The sequence below is a fragment of the Coniosporium apollinis genome (genome assembly GCF_000281105.1).
Source record: "Coniosporium apollinis CBS 100218 chromosome Unknown supercont1.52, whole genome shotgun sequence".
In the NCBI taxonomy this organism is placed as follows: Eukaryota; Fungi; Ascomycota; class Dothideomycetes; genus Coniosporium; species Coniosporium apollinis.
Window position 1 is genome coordinate 1 of NW_006913314.1, and position 19017 is coordinate 19017.

Below are 19017 nucleotides of genomic sequence, written 5' to 3' on the forward strand. Positions count from 1 at the left end.
ATTAAGTATAGTATAGTAAGCTAGTAGCTAGAGGTAACTAAGAATGATAGGAAAGTAACTAAAATAAGTAATAAAAAGAGTAAGTATCTATTTAAATAACTCTACTAGAAACTTAACTTAGATAAAATAGGTAATATTACTACTAGTAGTAGGGCGCCTATTAATAACTTTAAAAGTAATAAGAAAACTAAGAGAAAGAAGATAAAGGCTAAGATTTTATATAAAATTAGTTAATAGAGGTAGAACTAGAAGCTCTAGTATTAATAAGAGTAGTAGACTTATATCTATATAAACTAGTAACTAAGATATAATTAATTATAAGATATTTATTTTTATTAAAGTCTTATAAAGGTAACTAGAAGATTAAAGAAATAGAAATCAAAACTATTTTAAGTATAGATTCCTATAAATTACTCTTAGTAGAAACTACTTATTTTCTAAATAAGCTAAGTTTTTAGATAAAGTAGTAAAGTCTAGTATATTAAAAGTAAAACTGAAATTAATTATATATATAGTAATATAAGATTTCTTAAGGTAGTTATATACTATAGAGTTGCTACTATAATATTAATATACTTAATAAAATAGAGTTTTCTACTATATACTATCTTAATAAAAACTATAACTCCCTTTAAAATTTATATAGCAAAAATACCTATAATATAATAATAAATACTATAGGTTAAAATTATAGAAAGTACTAAGATAAACTTTTAGTTTTATTATATACTACTAATATATCTATTTTATAGTACTCTATAACCGCTAGTATAAAAGCCCTAGGAATTTAAAATTTTAGCTAAGGCTTAATAATTATAATTATAGAGCTATAAGCTAGTAGTTATAGCTAGTATACTATTGCTATAGCTAGTATTATAGCTTAGTATAAAAATACTAACTACTAACTACACTAACTACGCTAACTATATATATATTAGGTTACTAGCTTAATTTTTAGTAGAACTCTACTTTTTCTTTTTAGTTATATAATAGAGATAGACTCTTCTCTTAGAGGTAATCTATAACCTATAAAGGCTAATTTAGGTATTAAAGTATTTATATAGCTAAAGAAACCCCTTAAGAAACTTATAATCTTAATAGAAAATCTAAAAACTCCACATTTTAATCTATATAATAGTAAGACTATAGCTTTTTTAATATAGCTATAAACTAAATATGTAGTCTATTAAAAGAAAAGACTACTCTTAAGTCTAGATACCTAAAATAGCTTATATTATGTTTTTATTAAAGCTAAATAGAGATAGAGTATAAACTATATAATAAATTAAACTAATAGCTAAAATAGCTAAGCTATATACTAAGCTATATACAAAGCTATATACTAAGCTATATACTAAGCTATCTACTAAGCTATATACTAAGCTATCTACTATACTAAGAGCTAAACTATACCTTAAACTATAACTAAAACTATAATCTAGATATGAACTAATAATAGTTATAATTTATAATTTTAGGAAAAGACTATAGTAAAGAGTATTATAGATAGTAAAGTAAAACATAAACTATTAAATAAGATAGAAACTAGACTAAAGACTATACTAAAAACTTAGTTAAAAACTAACCTAAAAACTAGAATAGATAGTAAATTAAATTGAAACTATATTAAAAACTAGATTTAATATATATTTAAAAGGATAGCTAGAAGTTAAATTAAACAAGAATATAAGAAGAGAACTACATAGTAGACTAAGTAATAGACTAGAGATTAAACTAAAGTATAAACTAAAATATAAACTAAGAAACACACTAAGACATAAACTAAGATGTAAACTAAAATACAAATTAAGATAAAAACTAAAATATAAGCTAAGAGATAAACTAAAATATAAACTAAAGATAAATGAATCTCTTAAATTTAAAATATAGAAGACTAAAGGGGGTTTAAGAGGGGAAATACCCTATATATTTAAGAAAAAGAAAGATAGTAAAATATAGAGAAAAGATATACTCTTAAAAGTCTAACTATATTAAATACTCTTTATAAATACTCTAACTTATTTTAGTATAAAACGAGCACACCTAGTATTACTCTAATAAGTTAAGTTCTAGCATTAAGCCTTCCTGCATTGTAATATCTTAGCGCTTTAGATATCTAAAATATTTAAATTATCTAAATTATCTAAAATAATAGGCTATATAGTAAGTAACTTAGTATGTAAAAAAATTTAGAGTTCTAATTTTCGCTTAACTTTTACCCTCTAGTAAAAAGAGATATAATGTTTACAAATTTAGAAAGTAAGCGAATAATAAATATTTTTATGAAAAGTATACCCCTAAAATAGTTCTATTATATAGCCTTTATATACTAGTAGGTAAATTAGACTTAAAGCTTCTTTTGATTTTTTAAGCTACTTACTAATTATACTTAGCCCTACTAAGCTATATCTCTAAATATTTTAGATACTTTAGATAATTTAGATAATTTAGATGATTTAGATAATTTAGATGATTTAGATAATTTAGATAATTTAGATATTTAAAGTACTCTAAGTGCTTAAAGCGCCTAGGTACGCTCGCAAGCTTCTTAGTAGAGGTAAGAGTTACTTAAAGCCTTAGAGCGCTTAGAGAGCTCTTAAAGTACTTAGACGAGCTCTCAGAGAAAAAAAAGATTTACTAATATAGTAGAAAATTTAGTAGAGAATTTAGTAGTAAAAGTAGCTTATTAAGAATATACTAGCTATCAAACAGTAGAAGGCTAGCTTTTTTTAAAAGAACTAAGGATATTTAACTCTATACTTAAATAGCTCTAAGTGTAGCTATATCGTTAAATAAACTCTTCCTTATAGATATTAATATTATAGTTCTTAATAAAGCTATCTAGCTCTCTAGAGTAGATAGTCTTAAGAGAGCTAAATATATAGAGATCGAGCGGCTGAAGAAGATAAGTTATATATAGAAGTAGATAAAATAGTATAATATTATAAGTCTAGTAATACTTAATAAAATTTAGTATAAGGTAGCTCTTATATCTATCTATTAGTAGAAGCTATTTATTAGTATTACTAGCGCTATTAGTAGAGCATATTATAGTATTAAAATATTCTATCTAATAAATAGTATATTAGTTATTTATCTAGCTATTTTTAGATACTCTAACTACATACTTAGATAGAAGCGCCTATATAGCATCTATAGTATTAGTTAAAGCCTTCTTTATCTTTAGGATAAAATAGAGGGAATAGAATTTACCCTTACTACTAATTATTTTAATAACTAATACCTACTTATGCTATAAGCCTATTATCTTAAAGAACTTCTTACTAGTACTATATATAACTACCTTATAAGATCTAGCTATATCTATTAAGAAGCTAGACTTATCTATATTATATAGCTTATCTAGCTAGATACTATACTTATTAAGAATCTTATAAAGGGTAGTATAATACGTCTAGATAGCTTTAGAATTATTACTAGCTAGAGGCTAGTATTAATTAAGTACTTATATATATCTAGTAACAAACTAAGGATAGCGCTTAAGAAAGATACTATACTAGCTCTTCTCTAGTTATCTTATAATACTAGGTGATTAAAGCTATTTATATACTTATTACTTAATCTTATAAGCTATCTACTAGAGAATAGAAAATTGTGAAGAGAAGCTATAATTAATAAGATAGAAGACTATCTTTATAAGTATATACTCTTACTAGCTACTTAGATACTTTTAAGCCTTATATATATTCTTTATAGCTTATATTACGAATAAGAGCTAGCGGACTAGTTATATATTAGCTAGTATAGGCTAATATATAATACGCTTTATAGGTCTTAGCGCGCTCTATCTAATCTATAGTAGAGCACGCTAAGATAAATAAAGTAAATAAAGTAAATAAAGTAAGATATAGAGATACCTACTCTAATCTATAGTATATAGAAGACACTATTCTCACTCTTTAGAATAATAATATACTTAACTTAAATAAGGATCTAGTATTCTTTATTACTTAATCTAATCTTACTACATAATATTAATTCTCATCTTATCAACTATATCTTAGCACTATTCTCTACCTTCTTAATTAGTACTCTAACTATTATAGTAACTTCTTATTATCTAGTAATAGCACCTCGTTATAGCTTAGTGTTTATAAGTAAGATGCTTTATAATAAGTAAGGATAGAGACTATAGAAATAAGTAGTAGTAGTAGTAGTTTTATAACTACCTTAAAGAAAAGACTTTATTATAAGCTAGATATATTTATATGTAGAAGTATCTTAGTAATTACTATTATTCTAGATTAGAATACTTACGTGTTAAGATTATAATTACTTTAGCTTATTATAACCTCTTATAGTAGCTATCTAAGGCTAGTATTATATTCTAGACTAATATATATAATTAAGTAAGCTAAACTACTTTAGATAGTAATCTATAAAGATTTCTAAAAATATAGACTTCTCTAGCTAATAAATTAGTTTTTTATTTAATAGGAGCTTAGTTTAAGATAATACTACTATAAGATTAACTCTATCTAAATTTTACTAGATTCTATAGCTCTATAGTCTAAGGGTTAATATACTTAGTTATTACCACATTTCGCTTAATTACGCTCCCCGCCCACTCTATACTAATTTATTAGTTAATACTAGAGAATTACTATCTCACTACATTTATATACTAGCTAGTATACTTAATAAGCCTAAAAATAATTATAATAGCTCTATACTACCTCTATTATTCTACCTATAATAATAGCTATATAACTAAAGCCTACTAAGACCCTTAAGCACACGCTATTTAATCTGATCTATATATAATCTCTTTACTCTCTTCTATAAGTATAATTAAGGCTAAATAGTCTACTCTAGGCTCGTTAAAAGTAGTAGTCTAAGCGCTTAGAGACAGTAGTAAGTATACTTAGAATAAGATATATAATATTACTAGTATCTCTTTATAAACCTAGCGGTATTAGAATAGCTCGACTCTAGCTAGTTAAATAATAAGATATTTAGAATACACTCGATTATGCTAATCCCCTAAGATTAATAAGGCTATAATTAAAAGAATAATTAGTTATATCAATTAAGACTATCTCTCTTAGCTTTAGTATTAAACTAATCTATACAATGAGTTTTACCTATAGAATAGCTTACTAAATACTATTAGAAATTATGTGAATATATATAGCTACTATAAGTATAAAGCGTACTAGCGGCTCTATATGATAGCTAAATGTTAAAAAGAGACTAAAGTTCTATAATAAGTATATCTAGAATAACACTAAGAAAGAGTAAGAGTTTTAGAAGACTATTTAGTTTAGTAATAAGGTCTATTTTTATTTAACTCTACTTATATAAAGTAAGTTATTTGAATAAGATCTAAATACTATAATCTAACTTACTACTAGTTTAAGTATAGAGGTAAAGCTTTAGTTCTTCACGCTATTACTTAGGTAGGATAGAACTATAAGAGTAAGCTAATTTTCTATAGAGAGAACAAGATATCTAATAAAGATTAGTTTTAATAAGAGGAGGCTAATAAGTAAGAGCTTTATTAAGAGTTATAAGAGGTAGCTACTAAATATATCTACTAATATTAAATAGAGCTAGCAGAGCAAAGATCTATCTATAAGTATAAGTTTAAGAATAAGGCCGCATGTAAGTATATATACTATAAGAAGCTTACGTATAAGCGACTCTATAGTAGTAATCTTACTTAAAAATGCTATCTTAGAGAGATTATTAAGCTACACGTTCTACTAATATAGAAGGAGGCTAAGTGTAAGTAATAAGACTTTCTACTTTAAGAGAATAATAATTAAGGGTATAATACACGTAATAAGACTAATCTAGCAGCTTAATAGAAGTAGAAAGTAGGTTTATCTTAGAATATAAATCCTCTATAATCGCTTAACTTTTATATTATTAACAACTACTAGTATAAGATTAAATACAAGCGTAAGAACTACCGTGTATTTATTAAGATAATTAAGAAGCTTAGATAGCTACTAATTAATAAATAGAAGGAGCTATTATAGAACTAGATTAACGATTAGATTATAATAATATCTAAACAGCTAAGAGAGTATAGACAGAATAATAGTATAAGCACGCGCTAGTAGATAGCTACTTTATAGAGCTATACTACTAGCTAAATCTATTACTAGATTATAGTAGTAGTAATATTTACCTTTAATTTCTATAAGTTATATACATTTATTGTGTTCTCTAGTATAATAGTAGTAAATTAGTATAGTATAGACGGGAAGTATAATTAAGCGATATATAGTAATAACTAAGTGCATTAACCCTTAGTCGCAATTATTAAGCCTTAGCTAAAATTTTAAATTCCTAAGGCTTTTATACTAGTAGTTATAGAGCGCTACAAATTAGATATATTAATAGTATAAGGTTAAACTAAGAGTTAATCTTAATACTTTTTATAATTTCAATCTATAGTATTTATTATAGCGCTATAAGCGTTCTTACTATAGAAACTCTAGAGGAAGTTATAGTTTTCGCTAAGGCTATATTTAGTGGAAAAATCTATTCTATTAAGTATATTAATATGTTTTAGGCCAATATTCTTAAAACCTAAGTTCTAGTTTCTATAGATTGAGTTTTTAGGTAAAAATAAGTATATAAGAAGAAGATAATACTTATTACTCTAATTAGTAATCTTAAAGTATAGTAATAATAGATCTTATTATAAAAATTACTAAGGGAGCACGAATATTATAATTAATTAAAAGAGTTTCTTTTTAGATTATTAGAATAAAGAAACTTTCTTTAGTACTATTAGTAACTTTAAGGAATTTAGTTTTATTTAGAGTGTATTTCTTAATTTCTTAAACTAATAATACTTTTAAGAGTTTTACTATAACATCTACTTTTTAGAGCTTTTATAGTTTTATTATTAAGAGGAATAGAATATTCTTTTAGAGTACTTTTTAACTAGAACTTAGAATTAAGAAAATAGATTCAAAAGCGTGTAGTCTTTTTAGTATATTAGTTATAGAAGTTAGTAGTCTATCTCTTAAACTATATACTAGATTGATATTATATTTTTTATTAGTTAAATATTATAGAGTCTAATATATAAAATAAATACTAAGTATATATAAAGTATTTCTGCTAGTATATCTATTTAAAGCTTTAGAAGCTCTCTAAGTATTTAAATATAAATAGTAGAGAGCCCTTTTTCAAAATATTTAGAGTTTAGTACTTTCAGCTCTTTATTTAGTATCTCTCTAGTCTTATTTATAATAGTAGAGGCTATTACTACTAAGTCTAGAAACCTACTTAGAATCTACTTAAAATACTAGTATTCTCTAGTAGGAATACTATTATTAATAGCGGGACTATACCATTAAAGTATTTCTTTTACTCTAAGCCTAGCTACTTAGGCTCTTCTATAGCTTAAATTTATAGTACCTTACTTTAAACCCCTATCTATAAGCTAGCCTTTAACAACTTATAGCTATTATTAGCTATAGTTATACTTCTAGAAGAAGTACTTTAAACCTAACTTCTTTATATTATCTAAATATTAAACTCTATATATTTAGATATTTACTAAATAATTTATTATAGTAGCCTACTTCTTTAAAATATAGCTATTAGTTCTCTCTACTTTTTCTCTTCTAAATACTCTTCTAAAAATAGTATTACTAAGTATACTTTATTCTTTAGAGTATCTAGTATCTTAGCTTCTAACTAAATAAAGTTATTAATCTTTTGAGCTACTATATACTATTCACTTAGAAATAAAAGTAGAAGCTTACTAATAAATGTATTCTTCTAATCTATAATACTTATTAAATAGCTAATATTCTAGACTTACTAAAAACTAAGATTCTTAAAGAGTAGCTTATTTTCTTACTATTAGGATTTTTTTTTAGATACTTAGAGCTACTTAGAGCGCTTATGGCTCGCTCTAAGTACTTAAAGCCTTTAAGTAACTATATCTACTTATAAGTGGCTTATAAGTATATATAAGCACTCTAAGCACTTATAGTAGGTCTTAGTATACTAAGTCCTACTTAGTTATTACTATAAAAAAGAGCAAAAAAAGCTTTAAGTCTAATTTAACTAGTAGAATAAAGAGAGAATATAATAGAGGTAGTTTAAGAGGTAAACTTTAAATAAAAATAATTCTTATCCACCTAACTTTTAAAAATATGAATATATTGCTTGTTTTTATATAGGAATAGATATTAAGCAAAAAAGAAAACTCTAAGATTTTTTATATACTATATATTTTTATTTATTTATTAGGTAATTTATACCTACTATAAGCGCTCTAATTACTTTAAGCGCTTAGATACTTAAAAACTACTTACTAAGCACTCTAAGCTCGCTTAGAGCGCCTTAGATATCTTAGATATTTTAGATTATAGCTAATTCATAAGCCTCTAAATCTTTTCCTAATAATAACTTAATATTTACATTCTAGATAGTCTAATAAGTACTAGATTCTAGTATATTACTAGCATAAGATTTTAGAAGTATTTGAAGTATTTAGTTCTAGTAGGTATTTTCAATTACTTAAAGCTAAAAAGCTCTTTTACTTAGTTTTTAAAAGTATATATTATTCTATCTATTATAAAAACAAGCGTGTCTTTAGTAGAAATAGAGAAGGTTAATCTTATTAGCAACTTAAATCTACAAGAAGGTATAGAACTAGAAGAAATAGAGTTATATTAGATAGTAGTAGTAAAAGTAGAGAATCTAGTAACTATTAGTAGAATATCTTTATTAGAAAGTATTAATTACTTATTCTTAGGTATAACTAGAACTACTTGTACTACTAGTTAGTAGTATAGAGTTATAGGCTTATCTTATCGACTACTTATATATGTTCTTATATATAGAAGAGAATATATAGTTTTATATATATAAAGTTAGCTTAGAGAAGAAATGAATCTACTTCTAATAGTATAGAAGAGTGATAGAAAGGACTTAAAATATATTATTATAGTATTATACTTTATATTTGTTATTTTATTATTACAAAAGTAAAATTATAAAAATGTTACTTCTTCTTTTAGACTAAGTCTAAATAGAACTAGTACTATCCGTAAATACATAAGAACAATAATTTCAATAAAGTAGAGGGAAAAAAGAGAAATTAGAAGAAAATAAAATAAAAGCTTCTAGCAAGCTACTTAAAGAATATAAATAAATATAAAGAGTTAATAATATAAGTAGAGTCTTTACTAAAGTTATAGAAGTTACTTAGCTTTATTACACTTCAAATAATACTATATATAGCTATAAGTATAAAAAGCTTTAGTAGAAGATAATAATTTATAAAAAGAAGGAAGAATAATTAGAATTAATAGAAGAAATTAGATTTAGTAAGTATAACTAATACATAATTAAAGTTTATAGAATTTTCAATCTGAAGATAGTCTAGTAGTACAAAAGTATAAAGAAACTACTTTTAAAGCTAAAAGGAACTAGTATTAATAAGCGCTCTCTTTATAATAAAGCTTTATTAGTTTACTAAAGAAAGCGAGTTATACAAACTAGAGAAAAAAAAGAGGGTATTATATAGAATAATTAAAGTAGTTTTAAAAGTAGAGTATTATAAAAGAGTTAATATTATGAGAAGAAGTAGCATTTATTAACAAAATAGGTAAAAGTTTATGTATATTCTTAAAGAATAAAAAGAAGTATCTAATTAAGAAAATAAGGTAGAAGGTAAGACTTCTATATTAGGAAAAAATTCAGGCGCTTATAAAATTAGCTATAGTTTAAAATATCTAGAATATTTAAGATATCTAGAGCGCGCTCTAAGTGCTTAAGAGTACTTATAAAGATACTCTAAGCGCTGTAAGCGCTCTAATTAATTAGAATAGGTATATATTACTTAGTTAATTAAAAAAATTATATATTTTATAAAAAATTCTAGAGTTCTCATTCTTACTTAATATCTATTCCCCTATAAAAATAGATATTATATCTATATTTTTAAAAAATTAAGCGGATAATACCTAGTTCTATAAAGAGTTTACTCTCTAAACTAGCTCTATTATATACCCTCTTTATTCTATTAGTTAAATTAGACTTAGAGCTTTTTTTAATCTTTTTTTTATAATAACTAAGTAGGCTTAGTATACTAAGACCCGCTCTAAGTACTCTAAGTATACTTAGTATACTCTAAGCTACTCGCGAGTTACTTATAAGCGAGTAGAGTTATTTAAAGGTTCTAAGCACTCTAAGCGGCTCTAAGTATCTAAAAAAATTCCTTTAATAAAGAACTAGACTACTATCTAGACTAAGTTTCTATATACTCTCTAACTATTTAAATTCTAACTATTAAAGTAACTAAAAATAGGTACTAAATATATTAAATTCGATTATTATAATAAACAAGAGACTTAAAGATTTGTAGTAGTAGCGCGGCACCTTATTACTATTTTATTTTTAGATTCTAATAGTATTACTATTAGAAGACTTTTCTATAATACAATACATTATTTCTTTCTTATCTAGATAACTATCTTTTAGTTATTAGACTTATACTAATAAACTATTTTTCTTACTACAAAATATTTTTAAAATAATATAAAGTAAAAAAATATCTAATTCTTTTACTTAGAAGGTAATCTTAGGGAAATTCTAGATTTAATAGCTCTAATTCTTAGACTTTCTAATAAATATTTTTATTACTTCTTTAGATTTTAATTTAGTCTTCCTCTTTCTTTAAAAGGTTCTTTAAAGCTTTCTTTTAATTGTATATAGATTTTCCTCTACTAGAAATTGCTTTTTATTTAAAAATTTAAAATAAGATATAGTTTCTTTAAAGTACTACTAGTATATTTTTCTTACTTTTTTTTAATAATAAGTTTAGCTATAGCTAGCTACTCTAGCCTACGAGATATTCTTTAGTAGTTACTTATAAAAGTACTTCTACTTGCTTTCTTTTTTCTTCTTTCTTTCTTTACCAGACTATTAGATAAGTGCCTAATTAAATCTTATTTATAGTACTAATCTAGTCTATAGGATAAAAGACTATATAGTACTTTTAATTCTCGCTTTTATTCTTCTTTCTTTTTTTATATAAAACTAGAGATAGAAGCCTTATAGTATTCTATTCATAGTACTAATCTAGCTTATAGAGTAAAAGACTATATATTGATAGTCTATCTATAATACTAATCTAGTTTATAGAACAAAAAAGTATAGAGTAGTAGCTTCATCTATAGTACCAATCTAGTTTATAGAGTAGAAAACTATATACTAGTAGCTTATCTATAGTTCTAATCTAATCTATAGAGCTAAGAACTATAAAGTACTTTTATCTTATAAGTAGTACCTCTATGCCTAATACTCTCTCTACTAATATACTAGTTATTTACTCTTCTACTCTTACTAAAACTTAATCTAGCTATTATATATTAGGAAAAAAATTTCGGTAATTAGAGCTACTTCAAGTACTTAGAGCCCACTCTAAGTAACTCTACTTACTCGCGAGCGGCTTATAAGTATATTAAAATACTTAAAGTACTTTAGATATTTTAGATATCTAAAATATCTAGAATATCTAAACTATCTAATATATCTAAACTATCTAAATTATCTAAGGTATCTAAAATATCTAAAATATCTAGAGGTACAGCTTAGTAGGCTTGGTATACTTAGTTAGTAGCTAAAAAAAATTTAGAAAAAGCTTTAAGTCTAATCTAACTAGTAGGATAGAGGGGATATATAATAGGGCTAGTTTAGGGGGTAAACTTTTGATACAAACAATTATTATCCACTTAACTTTTAAATACGTGGATATATAACCTATTTTTATAGGGGGGTAAAAATTAAGCGAGAAAGGGAACTCTAAGATTTTTTATATAATATTTTTTTTTTTTGCTTACTAAGTAATACTAACTATTTTAGGTATATTATATATTAGTATACTCTAAGTATACTCTAAGTGCGCTTTAAGTATTTAAAGTAATTTAAGTAAGCGCTTAAAGCGCGCTTAAAGTATACTTAGAGCGCCTTAGATATCTTAGACTGTAGCTAATTTCATAAGCACCCGATTTTTTCCTAATGTAGCTTAATAGAAATAAGTATTACGAATAAGAGCTAGCGTGCTAGTTAGATACTAGGCGGTATAGGCTAATATATAATATACTCTATAGATCTTAGTATACTCTATCTAATCTATAGTAGAGTACGCTAAGATAGATAGAGTAGATAGAGTAAATAGAGTAGAGATATAAAGATACTCACTTAGAGCTATAGTATATAGATAGTACTGTTCTCTCTCTTTAGAATAATGTACTTAACTTAATATAAGAATCTTATTTTTTTATAATACACTTAATTATTACCTTATAAGATTAATTTAATGCATTGTATCTTATACTACTCTCTAACTCCTTAACTAGAATTATACTATACCCTAGTAGCCTAGTTTTATTATCTAGAGATAGTACCTATTATAATAAACTACTTATATACTAGCTTAAAGTACTTTTTATACTACTAAAAAGTAAGATAAAAGCGTTTTAGACTAGTTATTTACTTTACACTAGCTTTATTATGTCTAGATAGTCTCTCTTAATTTAAATTATAGTAGAAATATAAATACTCGGAAATTCTAATATAACTAACTCTTTAAGATAAGGAAAATTCTTTAAACAGGTATAGAAAGTTATATATATAATAATAGATACGCGAATTAAGAAACAAAAGTATAAAAAATAAGTTAGTAAAAGCTTAGTAAAAGAATCTATTAAAACTATAATATCTATCTACTTCTTATCTTTTCTTTCTACTTGGAACTTAATCTATTAATTATTTCTATATATAAATATAGATAATAAGATCTTATTACCCTTAGTAATATAGTATAGTACGAAATTACTATCTATAGTAACTATATACAATATTAAATTACTATCTAAGATAATAACACATAATAGTTCTATAGTATCTAATTAAGAATCCTCTAAAAAATAAGCTAAACATTCTTTTCTTATAAACTATTTAAATAAAATACTTTAGATAGTAAGAAAAGATTTAGCGCCTTCTTATCTTCTTTTACTAAAAGAATATTTAGTAGAGAATACTCTTCTTCTTTTTGTAAAAAATATATATAAAAATACTCTAGCTAATTATTTAGCTTTGTACTTTTAACTATTACTCTACTAAGTTCTTTAATTAAGTATATTTTTTAGTTAAAAGATATTGAATAAATATAATAAGAACCCTTCTACTTAAAGCTAAGCTTCTTATAATATATTTTATTAAGTTAAGTCTTATACAGAAGTACTAAATCTTCTATATTAAGCTTATTTAAATATAAGTACTAATAGTTATTAAAGTATTTCTTGTTTTATCTCTAGTAATAGTATATACTTAAAAGAGCTTTACTTACATTCTTATCTTACTACTCTAACTACTAGATTTATAATATAAAAAGATTTATAGCTATTTAGATATTCTTCTATAGCAAAGTTTACTAGATAGAAGTTTCTATTTTAGTTAGTAAGATATAGTTATTCCTATAAATAATCTATACTAGCGTTATATTAGTAATAGCTTATATAGTAGTATAGTCTATATAGAAAATAGCTAGTAAATAGTAGATCCATTTTTCTATAGCTCTCTTTATTATCTTTACTAAAGTATTTATTATAGGTTTATACTTTTTTAATTATTTTATTTACCTAGAAATAGTAGGTAGAGACTTTAATCTACCTTATACTATATTAATCTATTAGATTGATTAACGTACCTTAACTCTCTAGGTTTCTATTAGTAATAAGCTTTCTAGATCTACTATAATGGTAGAGAATATTATTCTAAATAAACTATATAATAGACTCTAAGTTATTAGTTATAAGAGTATAACCTTTAATCTATTCTAGAATAGCTTTTTAAGTAAAAACTAAGTGATACTTACTATTTATAGTTAGTATATATACTATATTTAGCGCTTACTATTTATATAGTTAGAAATCCAAAATAGATATAGAGTCTTCTTTTTATAGCTTAAAGTATATATTTAGAATTAACTATAAGTCTTAATATGCTATTTACATTCTAGTAAAGATTATTTTAATAGTATTAGTCTATAATTTTCTGATAAAATCCTTCTCTTTCTTAATATTCTAGCTTATTATAGTAGTATTATAGAATCTTATAATAATACTCTATAAAGTTAATTACTTACTAAAGTAGAATATTCTTTAAAGCTCTCTAGAATAAGTATTTCTTTCTTATAAGATATCTATTACAAATAGAGACGCGGCGCGCTACTAAGTAAGTGCTTAGTACTAAGAGATTATAAGTAGACTAACTACTAGGGTGATACTAAGTAAGTAATTAGTATACTTACTATACTTAGTAACCAAGTATACTAAGTAGACTAAGTAAGATATAATAATACCTACTTAAAACTATAGTATGTAGATAGTACTATTCCTATTTCTTGGAATACTTTACTTAATATAAGATTTTTATACTTTTGTAATAAATATAATTATTAGCTTATAATAATAATTTAATGCCATTATATCTTATACTATTTTTTTGTTACTTAATTAGAATTATATTATACTCTAGTAGCTTAATTTTGTTATCTAAAGAGAGCACCTATTATACTCTAAGTACTATTTTTAAAGAAATACTTAAGATTGATATATTAATATATCTACTATAGAATCTATTACTAGATAATAAAGAAACTAGATCTTAAAAGCCTCTTCTAAGAATAAATTTATTAAGATCAAGATACTAAATAAATATTATAGAGCTAGAAAAGAATTAAAACTATTTTTGCTTTAGTACAATCTATATATCTAGTAGAAATAAGTTCAGTTCTAGACTAAAAATAGAGTTATATTTATAATTACCTACTTTAGAAATAGAGTATTTAAGTAGCTTTTACTATATCTTAAGAGTTTCTTACAGAGCTTAGACTTAAACTAAAGGCCTAAAATAAGAGCTATATTTATAAATATAACATCCTTTAAAAAAAATTTTACTAAAAATTTAAAAATATTAATATAAAATATGTTTTAAACAGAGAACTTACAAGTCTAGTATAAAAAGACTCTATAGTAATCTATACTATCTAGTTCTAGCTAATAGTAGTAAACACTAGTTAAAGTAATACTATTCTAACTATATAATACTACTAAGAATTAAAAGAGAGTATTAGAAATAACTTATTATCAAAAAAAATAGTCTACTAAACTATAGTCTATCATTAATACCTCTATTAGAATTAATAATTATCTATTTAAATAATATTTTAAGAAAGTTAAAAAGACTATACTAGTTATAGTATAGTAGTATAGAAGGTTTATTATATAGAAGTTAGTACAAGCTATATATATAGAGCTTTAAGGGTTTTTAGATAGCTAGTTACTAGTTACATTATAGTATTAAGTAGTACTATACTTATTTTATATACTATCTAGCCTTACACAATCTTTTACTATAGTTCTATTACTATTTTAAAAGTTCTATCTTAATACCTTATCTCTATAAATATATATAATCTACTTATCTAAGTTTATACTTAAACTCTTTACCTATAATAATAGTGTTTATAGTTTATATGTAAAGTCTATAGTTTAAGTCTATCTTAGAACTAACTTTCTAAGAATATATTATATATACTTATAGTAGCCTATATTATATTCGTTACTTCTTTCTTTCTATTATAAAAGATCTATAGTTTATATCTAGCTTAGAGGGTACTTTTTAAGAACTCTAGAAATTATTTTAGTATAAAACAAGTATACTTTATCTCGTATAATATAGCTTTTAACTTTTATCTAGCGCCCTTATAATAGCTCTCTACTTGCTAGAACTTTGAGAAGAGCTTGTAAAATCTATTAGCGTTATTCCCGAAGGGGAGTCTATTAAATAGATATTGAGTCGTCTTAGACAACGCGTCGTTAGCACGAAGCCCGCCGTGATGTAGAGGTGTGCTGTCTCAGGGAAGTGTCGAACAATCGGCTTGTAGTATGCATCCTCGCTTTCGGTTAACGGCGTCTCGCCTTCGTCGATTGACGCTTGAAAGGAACTACTTGGAGCCCCCGTTCTCGCCTTTGAGGAAGTAAAAAGACAAATGATTTTGAGACTATATTTAGAAAAGGTGTGGACACTCGTGCGGGCGAAGGCTGTGTAGTCACAATCATGCACCTCCTACTTATACGCCCGGACTGCACAGCCCCCTAAGAAAGCCCGACCGTCCTCAGCCCACGCTCCGTTGGGTAAAGCCCACCTAATTCAGCGGCTTCGTGTTCCCAGCGGCTATATGAGCACTTGAAGCCTACTTCATGGCATCAATTGAGATTGGATGCAGCCCAGCACTGCCCAGGTCACACGCGCCAGCATCGGACTAAAGAGGCTCTGCAGAACCCTTGTCCACACACTATGAAGCTCCGTCGTCCAGCAGTGGAGCCGGCACAATTGAAGATTATCTGAGACCGGACGGAATTCATCGTAGTGATACATTATCAATGGGGTGGCCCCTGAATCAGAGGAGTTACAGGCCCGGCCTGTGAACTGAATCACCACTAAGCACATTCCGGGAGCGATCATTAACTGATACAGAGACTCTAAAAGCAAGGCTGCATGGGATGTGCCCCGGTTCGAGAAGCGAAATTTATCGAAGTAGACGGCTGTGAAGGTGATGACCTCTACACTCCACCTTGTGTTCGTGTTTTCTGTAGGAGCTTAACAAAAGTTGTGGAAAGTGGACGAGAGTATACTTGGTGAGAATTTCTTGAATAAGCGCATTCGTTGGTTCAGAACGTGAGACCTATGAGAACCCGCATCAATTGAACTTTCTAACTCTGCCTTCTAGACTCAGACAACAGGGGTGAACTACTTTGAGATATAGTCAGTGCTAGCAATCCGCACTGAGAAGTGTACCTGCGGAGCTCTGCCGGCGCATCACGATAGGCAACAAAGTAGACGTAAAGCGCTTGTGATATAGTTGAGACTGAGATAAGAAGTGCAACGATACCGACGATGCTACAAGTGACGGACAGCAGACTTTCGTGTTTTATTGATAGGAATGTACTGTAACGCCGAACAGAAAAATCCATAGAGACAATTATGACCACAGCATCTACCCGTTAAGCTTCTATGTCTTCGGTAGTCTTCGCATATATACCACACTGCCACTGTGCACAGCCTTGTGCTACGACGCGCTCATCCTGCCGGTTGATCCTACTAGATAGATGTAGAACCCCTGAAGCGGATCATCTGTAGGGCCGTGCGTGCTTCAATGGAGTTTGCGCCTCCAGCCACCATGATCACAATGCACGAGCACAGCACCACTCATGGATCCGTATACAAGCACACGCGAAGAGTTTACTAGCGAGCTCCTATCCCGCCCGGTTCCATCGACCGCAGCACCGGCATGGAGGGAACTCGTCGAGACTCTCAAGCCCTCTTGAGAAGCTCGCGCACCATCCCGCAATGTCACCCAACCTACACCGGACTTATATGACTCCGGCCGCTTCGAAGAACAGAATTTACTTCATGTGGGACTTCGTTGGCCGTACAATTGTAATTATGCGATAAGTCCGCAAGACGCGAGGCTCCGGACGACAATGTCTTACTCGCCGATAGGGTATTCTCTACACCATCAACCCTGCATTGCGGGGCCACGCCGCTGGACGGGAGAGTTGGAATGATGCGCAAGGTCGTGCAGTCTATGCGAGCATGCTAATAACCGACGCGGTGCCTGGTATGCTGAACCAGATGATGGAGACGACGAATCCGGACCAGAGAGGACGGCATCCGGAGTTTGGGGACGACATTATTGCGATCGCAAGGCGATTGGGGAAATAGGTGAACCAATTGGCGAACCTTCAAATGTAAAGCATGGACTTTACGATTTTCTACGGAGTGCTACAAGCGTTGCCCTATGTGTCCTGAAGATTATGTGGAGAAGCCAAGCGTAACCTTGGAAGAAGTTTGGTAATTTGCATTAAGATCTGACCTCGGAAGTCATCTGTAATTGAAACGACTAGAATTTTCGGGACGATAGCTCAGCCGTGCTTTTACTATCCCTTCTTCTCCATCTTCTCGAACAAACTGTCGAGTGTATTTTTAACGCTCTGTTAAATCTGGATAGATATACATTTGCAAGGGTCATTGTCGGTGTCGCTTGCCCGATAAACTCGGCTTAAGACTACTCTTGCAGCATCAACTGCGCTAGACATCCGAGTTCCCCATAGAAGCTCTTACGGCGTTATGTGAGCTTCATGGTAGCCCATCTTAAGCAGGAAATTGCTTCCTCAGGGGTGGATCCACCCGCTCATGCTGCAGGCAAGGTCCCCTACATGTAAGCGTGTCCAAGACGATACCGCTGTCCTTTCCGTAGAAGGGTCCCAATGGTGCCCAATCACTTCGCAGGCAGAATCATTGCGTTGCTAACGGCTTATGCAGCTTGATGGTCACTAGTCCATCTGCTTCGCTCTTCGAAGGAGAGATTCTGGACAAGGCAGTGCCGCCCTTGAATTAGATTTCGGATCCGCGGTAAATGTCACTGGGCCACTGGGCTGCAAACACGCCCAGACTGCCAGAGAGCGGATATCTTAGCGTTGGGCTGGGTAACACGGAATACTCTTACAACCACTTGCGCGGCATCCCCGGCATGATATCCAAGATTCGATAATCCAGGGAAGTCATAGGTGTCAGCAAACGTCCCCAAGCTCTAGAAAACTCTTACCAATGGACTAGGGAATGGCAGGAGATCGACCCAGGCTAGCGCGATTTAGCATAATCACCAGGGTGTGGAGAGCCGGCACTGCAGGCTCTGTCGAAAGGTCGTCGTTGAGCAGACCTTAGACTTGTTCTTCAAGTTGTCTTCAGGGTTGGCATCTGCCAATTATCCCTCCCGCTAGCAAGCATGGATCAAAGATCAGAAGTTTTCAGGAATGCGCATGCATTTGCCAGAAGAGGAAGAGCGTTCAAAAGTCCAATTGGGCGAGCTAGACCATAGAGTTTTACGCAAAGCTCAAGCAATTCTATTGGTAGCGACTGTATTGAATGTTCCTATGTTGAATA